The sequence below is a fragment of the Capricornis sumatraensis genome, chromosome 4 (assembly GCF_032405125.1).
Source record: "Capricornis sumatraensis isolate serow.1 chromosome 4, serow.2, whole genome shotgun sequence".
Lineage (NCBI taxonomy): Eukaryota > Metazoa > Chordata > Mammalia > Artiodactyla > Bovidae > Capricornis > Capricornis sumatraensis.
The window spans coordinates 83444000-83460386 of NC_091072.1; positions in this window are offsets into that span (position 1 = coordinate 83444000).

Sequence of the window (16387 nt, forward strand, 5' to 3'; positions counted from 1 at the left end):
CAAATTGCCAACATCTGTTGGATCATTAAAAAGGTAAGAGAGTTCTGGAAGAAGATCTGCTTCTTCTTTATTGACTATGCTGAAGACTTTGACTGTGTGGATCACAGCTTAATCTTGAAAATTCTAGAGTCTTTTAGTCTGTGAATTTAGACAAATGGAACAGGAAAAAAAAACAGAGTAATGTTTCCATTTAGTTTCTTACCAATTGTAAAATGACCTTGAGCAATGTTGTGCATAGTCCCAGGTTGAAAATAAAAGTGTTAGTCACTCAGTCCAGACGCTATGCGACCCCATGGACAACAGCCAGTGAAGCTTCTGTGTCTTTGGAATTCTCCAGGCAAGAATATTGGACTGGGTAGCTGTTCTCTTATCCAGGGGATTTTCTCAACCCAGGGATTAAACCTGGGTCTCCTGCATTGTAGGCAGATTCTTTCCTGTCTGAGTCACCAGAGAAGCCCTTAGTTCTAGGTTGTCCAGTTAAAAATATGGATACTCACTCTTGTGGACAAAGACTTATAAGCATCGAAAAAATTAAAGACTATCCTATAGGTTTGGAAGAGCCACTGGCTTACACATATATAATTTTGTTTATATGGTGCAAACAGGTGTCATGAAGTATCAATCTGTGTCCTTTGGGGAGGAGATTTAATAATCAGATGTAGGAATCATGGTATCTTGTTAAAAATGAGGCCGTGACTCATTAAAGTCAGTGGAAAGGACCATGGACTTTGGATTCAAAGTGTTAGTAGTTTTCCAATCTTGGGGTCACCAGTCTCTTAATGTCTCACTTAAAATGGAGATCATATTACCTGCTTTACAACTTAAAGATTTTCTTTTTCCCAGAATTTTATGAGACTACAAAATTGAAGAGATTTGTCAAATGTGAAGTCACACAAGTTAATGGGAGGGCCTGTGTGCTGACCACCTTGTTTGATCCATTTTCTGTATCTTATGTGTGATGGCATATCAGGCCTTATTCTACAATACAGGCAATGTTATCCTTCATCTAATTATCATTTAAGCCTTGCTGAGCTCTTTGAGACATAGTAGACCTTTGAAAAATCTTCTGTTTTTATTCATTGTAACTGTCAGATGCAGTATGTAGTAACTAACCCTGTTACGGAATGTCTTCTAATTTTGCAAGGAGTTTAAAATATGAGGAGGGGGATAACAAACACAGCAACTTGTGAACAAAATGAAATTTCTTACTCAGGCCCCTGGCTGGCTCTAGTTAACATGCTCATAACTACAGTGTTAGTTCTAAGAAGGTCATTTGTGATTAAAAGAATACCGAAGAATATTTGTTTTATAAAAGAGATGACTTTGTAATAAATGTCTTCCCAGGCCTATACTCCCTTAGGTATTTTGCTGGGCAGAGAGTACTTGGAGAGTCAGTTTGGATAAAAAGTTAGTCTTTGTTCATAACTATTTAAAAAGTCCATACTAAGATTGTTTTATATGTAAAATTAGTTGGTTTAATTCTTCAGGCACTTTTGTTAATGTTTTTCTTTCACCACTGAAAGAGTAGATTCTTGTGCCTACTCTCTCTTACTCTCACCTAGAGCAAGAGTCCCTTTAGCAATATCCTGGCTGAACTTCATCTAGCCTCAGTTTGCCAGTCTCAGTAATGGGAGACCCAGTACTCTCAGGACCAGTTCCTCTGAAAGCATTCTCCTTTGGTAATTGTTCCAGTGAAACATCCACGTTTGGTTCTGCTTGTCCTAATTCTACCCTGTGGGACAAGATGAAATATGTGTCCTTTTCTCCCTGGCTCAAGTGTAGGGTTTACAGAAAAACTCTTTAGCAGATATTTTGTTCCTTGCCCTTACCACTGCTCCTTCTTCCCCTGGCTTCTCCCCTGATGAAAATCACAAATGTAATGATTCAGTCACAGTTTTACTTTCCCTAAGTTCCATACCCCCTGCCAGCTCTCTCCTCAGATATCTCTATGCTTTTACCTGAAGTTGGGAAAACATTCTTAGCCTAACATTTCAAATATTTCCACTTTCCCTTTCTACAGCTTTCTCTAAAGTCTTCAAATTTTAGCCAGTGTATTTAGAATGCATATTGAAGAGATTTTGAATTTTTCTGAAGAAGTGATGAATGATAAATATTTACACTTTTTTTTTTGGTTATAAAAATGTATTTTATATTGGTATGAATCTAAGAGTGTCAGCTGAAGGGATCAACTCAGCCCGTAAAAACCCTGAGTTAGAAGGGGACTTTGTGCCTTGCATGCTTCTTTTTGCCATAATGCAGGGCACATTGTAGGTCCTCAAGTAATGTTGAATCAGTTAAATGCAAAAATGAGACAGAGAAAAATTTCTACACATGTACTTGTGTTCAGGACTGAAAGAACAAGGTCTAAAATATCCTGGGACAGAGTAGGCACTTGGGATAATGGGAAAGGAGCAGAATTTGGTTAGTCTCTGCCAGGAAGGAAAAACATTTTGATTAGATAAGCTTATTTCCACAACATATATCCTTTTAGTTGCATTGGAGGTATAGCTAAAGACTGTGTTAGTAGCTCAGTTGTGTCCAACTCTTTGCAACCCCACGGACTGTAACCCGCCAGGTTTCCTTGTCCATGGAATTTTCCAGGCAAGAATACTGGAGTGGATTGCCATTCACTTCTCCAGAAGAACTTCCCAACCCAAGGATTGAACCCTGGTCTCCTGCATTGCAGCCAGATTCTTTACCATTTGAGCTACAGGGGAGGTATAGCCAAGAAGGATTTAAACTGAATACTTCTTCGGTGGGTGTCTCTACCAATGCACAGAAAATATGAAAAAATATCACTGGAAATGAAGTCATACTGTAAAAATCTCCCTGTGATAGACTGCATAGACTGCCTATGCTCTGTGATTATTTCCTGGAAGGAGAATGAGTCCATTCCTCATTGTTCTCCCCTCTCCTTAGAGGCAGCTGATTCTCTACGGCAAAGACCTCTAATTATCATCTTTGCCCTACCCTGCTAAAATTGCTCTATTTAATAAAACCTTCACTTTACAAGTGTACTGGCCACAAGAGAAGCTAGTGGAGTGTGAATAATAGCCAGAGACACAGTAGCTGGGGAGCGGTGTGGGTATGATTCCCTGGTGGCTCAGTTGGTAAAGAATCCGCCTGCAATGAGAGGGAACTGGATTCCATCCCTGGGTTGGGAAGATCCCCTGAAGGAGGGCATGGCAACCCACTCCAGTCTTCTTGCCTGGAGAAAACCCATGGACAGAGAAGCCTGGCAGGCTGCAGTCCATGGAGTCATAAAGAGTTGACTAGGACTTGGTGACTATGTGCGTGCGCACACACACACACACACACACACACACACACACACACACACACACTTTGGGAAAGGAGTCCCCACATCAAGTTAATTAACACATCCATCACATCATGTATTTACCTTTTTTTTTTTTTGAGTGCATCATTTAAGTTCTACTCTTTCAGCAAATTTCAGTCGTACAATACAATGTTATCATCTATAGTCACTCTGAAATACGTTGGGTCCTCAGATCATATTCTTTCTATAACTGAAAGTTTGCACCTCTTTGCTGCTGATGCTAAGTTGCTTTAGTCATGTCCGACTCTGTGCGACCCCATAGACGGCAGCCCACCAGGCTCCCCCATCCCTGGGATTCTCCAGGCAAGAACACTGGAGTGGGTTGCCATTTCCTTCTCCAATGCATGAAAGTGAAAAGTGAAAGTGAAGTTGCTCAGTCCTGTCCGACTTAGCAACCCCATGGACTGCAGCCTACCAGGCTCCTCCGTCCATGGGATTTTCCAGGCAAGAGTACTGGAGTGGGGTGCCACGTCTTTGCTAATCTCTCCTATTCCTCTCCTTCCAGACCCTGGCAACCACTTTTATCCTTTCTACTGCTAGGAGTTTGACCTTTTCCTCAGATTTCACATATAGCTCATACCATGCAGTACTTGTTTTATTTATTCTCTCTCTTAAAAATTATTTATTTTAATTGGAGAATAATTTATTTACAATATTGTGATGGTTTTTGTCATACATCAGTATAAATTGGCCTTAGGCATACATGTGACGCCCCACCCCCACCTCCTTTCCCACCCCATCCCTCCAGACTGTCACATAGCACTGGCTTTCGGTGCCCTGGATCATACATCAAACCCCCACTGGCTATCTATTTTACATATGGTAATGTATATGTTTCAGTGCTGTTCTCTCAAATCATCTGGCTTGTTTCATTTCACATAATACCCTCGAGGTTCATCCATGTTGTAAAAAATGGCACAATGTCCTTCTTTTAAAGGTTAAATGATATTCCATTGTTTATATACCATATTTTGTTTTGTATCCATTTTCCTTCAGTGAACATTTGGGTTATCTTAATACCTAGGCTATTGTGAACAGTGCTGCAATGAACATAGGAATACAAATAGTTCTTTGACACAGTGATTTTGTTTCCTTTGGATACATGCCCCAAAGTGGGATTGCTGAGTCATTATGTTAGTTCTATTTTTAATTTCTTGAGGAATTTCCATGCTGTTTTCTGTAGTGGAAAGGCAGAGTCTTTAAATAAAGTAAATTAAGTTTTATGAAGATATCAGTTTTTAAAAATTCACAGAAGTAACATTTTTAGCAGAAACTAAAATATAAGGTAACCACTCTGGTGCTGAATAATGGTTTAGAGGTACATTGGTGGCAGAAGGGCTGTCTCAGGAGGCGATTCTGGAGCTCACAGGACATCACTTGGATGGGAGTGTGGCTGGCTGTCTAAGCTAACAAGAATTTGTACAAACTTGGGATTTGATGAATCCTTCTCTTGTACCAAGGATATGTTGATTGGAAATATCATCACAATTACCCTGCCAAGGGCAGGAAAAGTCAGATGAAAATTGTCAAGTCTGGAGAAATTTTTATGACCTGGCAATTCAGTTGTCAGGATAATTCTATGGTCCTCTCTAAAGATTGTAGTTTTGAACCAAATTTAAACTGTCATTTTAAAAATATCTGTCACTGTTTTTTTATTTTTCTGTTTATAAGGAAGACCCAGAATAAGTTGCTTTCATGCTTCAAGTGCAATCCAGGTGACTTGATTGTACCAGTTAAGATTCTTTTTATAACAGTAGAAACAAACTTGTGTTAAGTATACAAGGAAATTTTAAATTTTATTGACATTAGGTAGGGCCCAGAAATGACAGAAAGTCTAAAAAGCCAGGCTTGGGACAGAAATAGGAATGCAGGGGTGCTGGGTAGCCAGGACCACAATCAAAGTCACACCCTGGAACAGGTTGCTGGGGACTGATGACGTCACGATTTCAGTCTGGGCTCCCTGTGGTGCAGTGTGTTGCTGTCAACTTTTCCAGAGTTGCTCTTTTCCAGGTCTCTCTTGCTTTGCTCCTTTTATGGTCAGATAAAGAGTTACAAATGAGGCTTTCAGACTGGCTGGATTCACACAGTTTATCACCAGAGATTAGGGGTAAGGAAGGCACTAAATTTTAGTAATATGGAAGACAATCTTTGGAACCAAAGGATTCCCTCAAACACTGGAAATGGGACTAGGCAGCCAAGAAGGTGGAAATCTACACAGGCCCATGGACTAAGGCCATGCTTCCATTGTACACCCAAATCTTTAGGATCCAAGTCCTCATCCTGCTTGTGATGCCTTTAACCTTTGATTTGCCTATCCCTGAAGGAGATCAGCCCTGGGATTTCTTTGGAGGGAATGATGCTGAAGCTGAAACTCCAGTACTTTGGCCACCTCATGCGAAGAGTTGACTCATTGGAAAAGACTCTGATGCTGGGAGGGATTGGGGGCAGGAGGAGAAGGGGACGACAGAGGATGAGATGGCTGGGTGGCATCACTGACTCGATGGACGTGAGTCTGAATGAACTCCGGGAGATGGTGATGAACAGGGAGGCCTGGCGTGCTGCGATTCATGGGGTGTCAAAGAGTCGGACACGACTGAGCGACTGAACTGAACTGAACTGAACTGAGAAGTCCTCAGGGCATGTGATTGGGCTCCTCAGATCTTTCAGATGGTTCCTTGCCCTCTTAGCCCATCCTGTGGCTCTGGTTCTTTGTTTCTTTCTTCAAAAGATCATCTCTCACAGTGAGGCTGAGATGAGGTTATAAAATAAAAGAGATTTAACTCAATAATCAGAACTGATCAAAAGTGATTGTAATTGAGAAGACCAAAGAGAACACCAGATACGACTGCTGTTGGAGTGAAGCCCTGTCGTGAGCTCCTGTCTACAACTCTGTCGCAGCTCCAGACAGTGGTACTATTGCCAGTACCTTTGCATGTCCCTGCCCTGGAACTTGTTCCTCTTTATTTCCTAAAACCAAATAATCTGTGGGACGAAAGTTGGTCAACAGAGAATAACAAGCTAGCACATACACAGAGATCGTCACTTTTTGGTTCGATTCTAACTTTCTTATACATCAACCCACATAATCCTCAGGCTGCTCCGTGATGAGCATTGTTATCCAGTTTTACAGATGAGAAAACAGAGGCACAAAGACATTAGTAAACTGTGAAGAAATGACATAGCTAGTAAACAGAAGAAGCTAGGGTTTGAACCTAGGCAATGTTAATTCCATTATCTGAATGTCTAACTGCTAAACTATGCCTTATAAATATAGTTTCCTATAAAAGATTATTTCCTATAACAATACTGATCAGAATAACCAGCTCAGCCCTTTAACAGCACCAAGTGTGTCACCTCTATTTCAGAACAAAATCTTGCTTTAATCTTTGCATAAACAAAAAGTTAATTTAAAATATTTTGTTAAATCATGGAAGCAGTTTGCACCCAAAGAATTGAGAATGTCCGTTGCAGAAAAGTAGAAAAACCAGTTGCAGACTTAAAAAGAGCAGTTTTCTTTACCTTCAGCCAGTAATTCTTTCCCCACAAAAAAATATCCTGGGCTCTGTTGGAGTCCTATCACCCTGTTAAAACTGGCAGGCTTTTCCTGAAATGGTAAATGGAAAAACCTAAAAGATGGACAGTGGCCATTAGGCAGCAAGAAGTTGACAGAAATAAGATATGGCCCATTTCACTAAATTTTTTTTATTTATTTGAAGGAAAAAAGTAGCCATCTCTGACATTTACCCTTTGTGTGTAATACTGATTTCAGGAAGTTTGATGCTAGAGCCCATTCATGTGCTTGCATTGAAATATTGCCTTGCTTCAGCAATTTAATACATTCAGATACCAATACATGCATACGATTTATCAATTTGAAATCACCATGCTGTGTTTTGAGTGTGACACGTAGTTCCACTGTCAAAGACTGCTAGCAAAAATGGTCTATGAGCTGTATGAAAAAAACCAGGAAATCTGGAAGGGCAAGTCTCTCTTTTAATCTTTTTATCTTTATTCTTTACTTAACAAACACTGAGTTGCGTGTGAGGCTGTTTAAGATTCACCATCCTGTTTAAATTTTGAGAACAGGCTTTTACATTTGTTTTTAAAAGCCCTTCTTTCTTGGATGGGTTCCTTGGATCGAGTCTTGCTTTAGTGTGAATAGCGGTCCTGACCTCTTTGAAATCCTTTGATCATGTTAATGTTCAAGAGGCCCCATAAATGAAAGGGTTTTAGAGGGGCTGGTGGCTTCTCATTAATCCCACTCAGCATTCATCCCCTCTCAGCTGTCAGAGACAATTCATGGAGGGAGACTGGCATTAAGAGGGGAAATGAGCACACTTCTCACACTTGATAAAGATCTGTATTAACTGTATAAAAAATGAGCTAGGCACCATGGTGATGACTCTGACAACAAAGTAGCAATAAAACAGATGATTAAAAATGAAGAGGACTGGCACTCTTTAGTAATTGGGAGCAGAGCTCTTAACCTTTGTGGTCATATACATATTTGTTTCGAGATATTAAGTTGCAAGTCATTATTTGTGGATGTTTTGGATGTCTTCGGTTTTGCTTTATGGGGAAGCACAGAGTCTAATTCTGTATTTGGAGCTGGGTTCAATATATCCTCAAAGTTCAAAAACTGTTTGCAAATACTGCAGTTATTTAGAGGACTGTGCAGCTGGTAGAGGAGGGCAGGGCATGTGGCTACATGTCTAGTTCCATGTTGCCAGGTGGGAGAAGTAGGAATGGCAGCTCTGAAACAACTCATGGGTCCTGGTCTAGTATATCCTCAGGGCTCCCGTGTCTCCTGCTTATTGTCTCATTTTGTTAGAGGCAACTCCTTTACTTCCTTCTCAGCACTCTTAATAATTAATTATTTGTTCATCTTGTTTTTAATCATTCAGCAAATAATTAATGGATATAATTTTTAAAATTAGACACTGTGAGTTGACCATTCCTTGATGAAGAAACAGACATACTTCTTGTGTTCATGGAGCTTACATTTTCCCCAGTGGATGAGTCAGGACAAAAGAGGATTATTCAACCACCTGTGCCTTGGAATTGGGTAATATTGTACAGTGTTTAGGAAAAGGAGTATGTCAAGGCTGTATATTGTCACCCTGCTTATTTAACTTCTATGCAGAGTACATCATGAGAAACGCTGGGCTGGAAGAGGCACAAACTGGAATCAAGATTGCCGGGAGAAATATCAATAACCTCAGATATGCAGATGACACCACCCTTATGGCAGAAAGTGAAGAGGAACTAAAAAGCCTCTTGATGAAAGTGAAAGTGGAGAGTGAAAAAGTTGGCTTAAAGCTCAACCTTCAGAAAACGAAGATCATGGCATCTGGTCCCATCACTTCATGGGAAATAGATGGAGAAACAGTGGAAACAGTGTCAGACTTTATTTTTGGGGGCTCCAAAATCACTGCAGATGGTGACTGCAGCCATGAAATTAAAAGACACTTACTCCTTGGAAGAAAAGTTGTGACCAACCTACATAGCATATTCAAAAGCAGAGACATTACTTTGCCAACAAAGGTCTGTCTAGTCAAGGCTATGGTTTTTCCAGTGGTCATGTATGGATGCTAGAGTTGGACTGTGAAGAAGGCTGAGCACCAAAGAATTGATGCTTTTGAACTGTGGTGTTGGAGAAGACTCTTGAGAGTCCCTTGGACTGCAAGGAGATCCAAGCAGTCCATTCTGAAGGAGATCAGCCCCGGGATTTCTTTGGAGGGAATGATGCTAAAGCTGAAACTCCAGTATTTTGGCCACCTCATGTGAAGAATTGACTCATTGGAAAAGACTGATGCTGGGAGGGATTGGAGGCAGGAGGAGAAGGGGATGACAGAGGATGAGATGGCTGGATGGCATCACTGACTCGATGGACATGAGTCTGAGTGAACTCCGGGAGTTGGTGGTGGACAGGGAGGCCTGGCATGCTGCAATTCATGGAGTTGCAAAGAGTTGGACACGACTGAGTGACTGAACTGAACTGAACTGATTTGAAAATGAAGCGAGAGAGATGGGAGGGAGGTTCACGAGGGAGAGGACATATGTATATCTGTGGCTAATTCATGTTGATGTGTGGCAGGAACCACCATAATACTGGCAAGCAATATCCTCCAATAAAAAAAGAAAAAAACGAAGCTGAGGATAATTACAAGATAATTTCCCATCTCTATATCAGTTCAGTTCAGTTACTCAGTCATGTCCAACTCTTTGCAACCACATGGACTGCAGCATGCCAGGCCTCCCTGTCCATCACCAACTCCCAGAGCTTGCTCAAACTCATGTCTATTGAGTCAGTGATGCCATCCAACCATCTCTTCCTCTGTTGTCCCCTTCTTCTCCTATCTTCAATCTTTCCAAGCATTAGGGTCTTTTCAAATGAGTAAGTTCTCCCCATCAGGTGGCAAAAATTTTGGAGTTTCAGCTTCAATATCAGTCCTTCCAGTGAATATTCAGGACTGATTTCCTTTAGGATGGACTGGCTGGATCTCCTTGCAGTCCAAGAGACTCTCAAGAGTCTTCTCCAACACCATAGTTCTTTGAACATCAGTTTGAGCATCAATTCCTTGACACTCATGTTTCTTTATAGTCCACCTCTCACATCCATACATGACTACTGGAAAAACCATAGCCTTGACTAGATGAAACTTTGTTGACAAAGTAATGTCTCTGCTTCTGAATATGCCATCTATGTTGGTCATAACTTTCCTTCCAAGAAGTAAGTGCCTTTTAATTTCATGGCTGCAGTCACCATCTACAGTGGTTTTGGAGCCCCCCCAAATAAAGTCTGTCACTGTTTCCACTGTTTCCCCGTCTATTTGCCAGGAAGTGATGGGACCAGATGCCACGATCTTAGTTTTCTAAATGCTGAGCTTCAAGCCAATCTTTTCACTCTCCTCTTTCACTTTCATTGAGAGGCTCTTTAGTTCTTCTTCATTTTCTGCCATAAGGATGGTAAGACTGATTGGATACTGCAGTCTTCAAGTAGTTGAGGAGGAAGTGAGGGTGAATAGAAACTGGAGAAAACCCAGAAGTTAAGACCTCTTTACTCACTAGAATTCTGCCAGTTTGAGTGAGATAGTTTATAGCATTATTAAGAAATCTCAGACATGTACAATATTGCATTAAGAAATAATACCAGCTCTGGCCCATCTGATGGCCAAAACTCAAGTGGGATGAAATAAATACTGCTTGTTTCCATCTCAGAATTTTGATGTTGCCCCTACATTGTGTGAAAGAATCACCTGAAATATTGCCCAGCAGAGAGAAGGGCAGAGGGAAACTGATGAGTTTTCCAAAGGCCTAAGGAGGAGGTGTTCTGTTATCTGACTTGTATGTTCCTAGAGGAAGTTACTCTTCTCCTATGTAACTCTATGCTCATCCTTTTGATCCCTTAGGACACTCCACTCACTAGATTGAATTCTAGTGCCTTGTCCTAGAATGAAATTGATCCAGAGAAGGATCCTCATTCTTGGGGGAAAGGAGAGTAAGAAGGACAGAGCAGGTCTTGAGCTTTCCTTGGAGGCCAGTTAACTAAGTTATCTAACACTGGGTGAGAATAACTACTGAATTTTAACACTTTCTTAAATGCTGTTTGGTCAGCTCTAGAACTACTTGATTTGCTACTGACAAAGAGAAAATGGAACCTTTCTGATGCCCTTTGACTAGGACCAATATTTCCAGCTTGGTCATTATCTGAAAGTATTTACATCTGGCTTTTAAAAAATTTATATTAACATTCTTGAAGAAAACTTCCACCAACTATAATCAAGTACCTTATTCAATCTCCCAAGAGTATGGGCATGACAATAGCAGAAGTCCACTGGCTTCATCAACTAAAAATCCAAATAAAAGTCAAACACTCTCCCTCCATCCTCTGCACTGGCCCTAGCCACTATCTTTCAGTTCAGTTCAGTTGCTCGGTCATGTCAGACTCTTTGCAACCCCACGGACTGCAACACACCAAGCTTCCCTGTCCATCTCCAACTCCCAGAGTTTGCTGAAACTCATGGCCATTGAGTTGGTGATGCCATCCTACCATCTCTTCCTCTATTGTTCCCTTCTTCTGCCGCCTTCAATCTTTCCCAGCATCAGGGTCTTTTTCAGGGAATCAGTTCTTTGCATAAGGTGGCCAAAGTATTGGAGTTTCAGCTTCAGCATCATTCCTTCCAATGAATATTCAGGACTTATTTCTTTAGGACTGACTAGTTTAATCTCCTTGCTGTCCAAGGGACTCTCAAGAGTCTTCCTCAATGACACAGTTCAAAAGCATCAGTTCTTCAGTGCTCAGCTTTCTTTATAGTCCAACTCTCACATCCATGCATGACTATTGGAAAAACCATAGCTTTGACTATACAAACTTTGTTGATAATATCTCTGCTTTTTAATATGCTACCTAGGTTTGTCATAGCTTTCCTTCCAAGGCGCAAATGTCTTTGAATTTCATGGCTGCAGTTACCATGTGCAGTGATTTTTGAGCCCAACAAAAGAAAGTCTGCCACTGTTTCCATTGTTTCCCCATCTATTTGTCATTAAGTGATGGGATTGGATGTCTTGATATTAGTTTCTTTGAATGTTGAGTTTTAAGCCAGCGTTTTTACTCTCCTCTTTCACTTTCATCAAGAGTCTCCTTAGTTTCTCTTCACTTTCTGCCATAAGGGTGCTGTCATCTGCATATCTTGAGGTTATTGATATTTCTCCTGGAAATCTTGATTCAAGTTTGGGCTTCATCCAGCCAGGCATTTTGCATGATGTGCTCTGCATATAAGCTAAGTAAACAAGGTGACAATATACAGCCTTAACATACTCCTTTTCCTATTTGGAACCAGTCTGTCGTTCCATGTCCAGTTCTAACTGTTGCTTCCTGACCTGTATACAGATTTCTCAAGAGGCAGGTTAGATGGTCTGGTATCCCATCTATTTAAGAACTGTCCACAGTTTGTGGTGATCCACACAATCAAAGGCTTTGGTATAGTCAATAAACAGAAGTAGATGTTTTTCTGGAACTCCCTTGCTTTTTTGATGATCCAGTGGATGTTGGCAATTTGATCTCTGGTTCCTCTGCCTTTTCTAAAACCAGCTTGAACATTAGGAAGTTCATGGTTCACGTGTTGCTGAAGCCTGGCTTGGAGAATTTTGAGCATTACTTTGCTAGTGTGTGAGATGAGTGCAATTGTGTGGTAGTTTGAGCATTCTTTGGCATTGCCTTTCTTTGAGATTGGAATGAAAACTGACCTTTCCCAGTCCTGCGTTCACTGCACAGTTTTCCAAATTTGCTGGCATATTGAGTGCAGCACTTTCACAGCATCATCTTTCAGGATTTGAAATAGCTCTACTGGAATTCCATCACCTCCTCTAGCTTTGTTCATATTGATGTTTTCTAAGGCCCACTTGACTTCACATTCCAGGATGTCTGGCTCTAGGTAAGTGATCACAGCATCGTGATTATCTTGGTTGTGAAGATCTTTCTTGTGCAGCTCTTCTGTGTATTCTTGCCACCTCTTCTTAATATCTTCTGCTTCCGTTAGGTCCATACCATTTCTGTCCTTTATTGAGCCCATCTTTGCATGAAATGTTCCCTCAGTATCTCTAATATTCTTGAAGAGATCTCTAGTCTTTCCCATGCTATTATTTTCCTTTATTTTTTTAGAGGATCACTGATCACTGAGGAAGGCTTTCTTATCTCTCCTTGCTGTTCTTCCGAACTCTGAGTTCAAATGGGTATATCTTTCTTTTTTTTCCTTTGCTTTTCACTTCTCTTCTTTTCACAGCTATTTGTAAGGCCTCCCCAGACAGCCATTTTGCTTTTTTGCATTTCTTTTTTTTTGGGCAATGATCTTGAATCCTGTCTCCTGTACAATGTCATGAACCTCCATCCATAGTTCATCAGGCAATCTGTCTGTCAGATCTAATCTCTTGAATCTGTTTGTTGCTTCCACTGTATAATGGTAAGGGATTTGATTTAGATCATACCTGAATGGTCTAGTGGTGTTCCCTAGTTTCTTCAATTTGAGTCTGAATTTGGCAATAAGCAGTTCATGATCTGAGCCACAGTCAGGTCCAGGTCTTATTTTTGGTGACTCTATAGGGCTTCTTTACCTTTGGCTGCAAAGAATATAATCAATCTGAATTTGGTATTGACCATCTGGTGATGTCCATGTGTAGAGTCTTCTCTTTTGTAGTTGGATGCAGGTGTTTGCTCTGACCAATGGATTCTCTTGGCAAAGCTCTGTTAACCTTTGTCCTGCTTCATTCTGCTTGAGTCATGAGTGAAAGCTGGGATTAGAGGAACCTGTGCCAAGCAAGAACCAGCCTGGTTCCCTCATGAGCAGTGAAATGGAGCAGCCCTGCAGATATCAAGGACATGTTCAGGGATGCAGCTGCTCTGGTCAATAAGAGATGAGCAGTCCCAAATAATACTCCATGTGTTTAGGGGACACCTCCTTTTGGGGCTTCTGAAGTGGCCCTCCCACTGGGAGGACATGAGAATAGACAAGGATCTTGGTAGATTTATTCTTATAGCTGCCAAAAAAAAAAAAAAAACAAACCTGGACTATTTAGAAGAAAGCAAATGCTTAGGGGGAAAATAATTCTTCGAGTAAAGAGAATAAGGAAATAAAGAATCATGTAGCATTGACTAGGTGCTGGTAAAGGCATGGGCTGAAGTTGAAGGAAATTGATAGGACTCCTATGAGAGATGGATTGACAAGTCATCAGGAGTTGAGAGAAATCTAATCTAGCACCAACTCCTGCCATTGCTAAGACCTCTTATTAGTTCCATTGCTTTATCCCAGCCTGTGAAAATCTAAGCCCAGGGATGCCAAAACAGAATGGGGATAGAAATCTGGCCCAAGATGTTAAATTTCTTCCTCTATTAAATCAGTTGAATCCAAAGCTGATTGGGCAGTACCTTTGTCTAACCTCTAGCAGGAGACCCAAGGCCTTATGCTGTGATTAAAATGGAATGGCCTGAGGGCAGAGAATAAACCTCTTTAAGATTAGAGATCCTCCTCAGTTTATGATGAAGTCATATCCTATTAAATCCCTCAAAAGCTTAAAATATAATAAACTGAAAATGCATTTAATGCATCAAGCATACCCAACATTGTAGCTTAGCTAAACCTACTTCAGAATACTTACATTAATCTAAAATTGAGCAAAATTCTCTAATATGAGAGCTATTGTATAATAAAATATTGAATACTTTGTGTAATTTCTTGAATAATGTACTGGAAGTGAAAGACAGAATGGTGTGTGGGTACAGAATTGTTGTTTACCCTCATGATAGTATGACAAACCTACACAACATATTAAAAAGCAGAGACATTACTTTGCTATGGGTCAGAGTCAAAGCTATGGGTTTTTGGTAGTCATGTAGAGATGTGAGAGTTGGACCATAAAGAAGGCTGTGGGCTGAAGAACTGATGACTTTGAACTGTGATGTTAGAGAAGACTCTTGAGAGTCCCTTGGCCTACAAGGAGATCAAACTAGTCAATCTTAAAGGAAATCAGCTCTCAGTGCTCAACGGAAGGACTGATGCTGAAGCTGAATCTCTGATATTTTGGCCACTTGATGCGAAGAGCTGACTCATTGAAAAAGACCCTGATGTTGGGAAGATTGAAAGTGGGGGAAGAAGGGGATGGCAGAGGACTATAGTTGGATGACATCACTGACTCAATGGACATGAGTGTGAGCAAGCTCTGGTGCCGGGAGACAGTGTGAGGAATCCCGCCCATGGCAAAGGTCATGAGGAAGGAAGCCTGACAAAACGCAAGGGCGTGATCAGGCTTCAGGGGTTCCCCCTGGAATTTCCTGAGCATCCACCCCCAAAAACCAGAGTCTGCCTGCTTTACTGTGTTATGCTTTCCACCTACTCTTCTGACATTAACAGGGGGCTGTCTCCACACCACCTTTTTCTGGAAAAAGTTAATTTAGAGCTTTTAGATAATAAATCTCCTGGACATAATAAGAGTGTTTCAATCCAAAAACCCCTCTGATGGCTTCCTAGCCTGCCTGCCGGACTCTTACAGCTGCGCATGTGATTGTTTGCAGCCTCCCGACTGCGAGAGGCACAGGAAGCTTAAAACATCCTAGGAATATAGGGGCTTCCGAGGAGTCAAAATCATTAGAATAGGACTGATTAAAGGTTTCATTTGTTGAGCCAATAGTTGCTGCCAAATTTTCATATCTTTTATCTGTAGATATAGTTGGTATATAGAAAAAACAGGTAGTAGACCTGGTATTAAAAACATTAGATCTTTGAGTTAAGTACTTTCTTTGTTATAACCCACTGCACCTTTGTTCTACAGTAATGTAACTTTATTTAGTACTTTGAAGGTGATGCAGAGTAAAGAAAAACCTCTTCTAGGGAAAAAGAGTTTTTCTGGTTGATAGACATTTATCTAGGAAGAGAGCCATAAAAATGGTAACAGGCCTCTTGGCCAGAAGATACTGTAAACCACCTGAGACCTTTTGTATACAGGAAGGTATGCAAAAAGAAAGTCTGGTCTCAATAAGGGGCAGGACTGTTGCCCCTGCATAACTCTGCATATTCCATTATTTCTTTATGTACAACTTGGGATTTTGAAAATAAAGTTGTGAGTCTTGCACCGATGCTGGGCTCCCCCATGTCATTCTTTCCTTCCCTTTTCTGGCTGAATTCCCATCTGGAGCACAGAGGCTCGCCAAGTCTACTTACTTGCCCTGGCTTCTAAGATCCATGCGAGAGGGAGCCCAAGGCGGGGCACCCTCCATTATTCAAGTGGGCGCTGGTGGCCTAATGTAAATGGTGCAAACCTCCTGTCTCGAGGTTTTATTAGTTTTCCACATAAACCAAGTTATTCAGCCTCTTTTCTCCACTAATTTTCCTACTACACTATTCTTTCCTAATCTCTTTATATTTCTAATTAAATAGTCCTTTCCCAGACTCTGACTCTGTCCCCACTTCGAATTCCCTGGATCCACTGGGGCTGGACATCGGCAGTCTGGGAGATGATGGACAGGGAAGCCTGGCGTGCTGCAATCCATGGGGT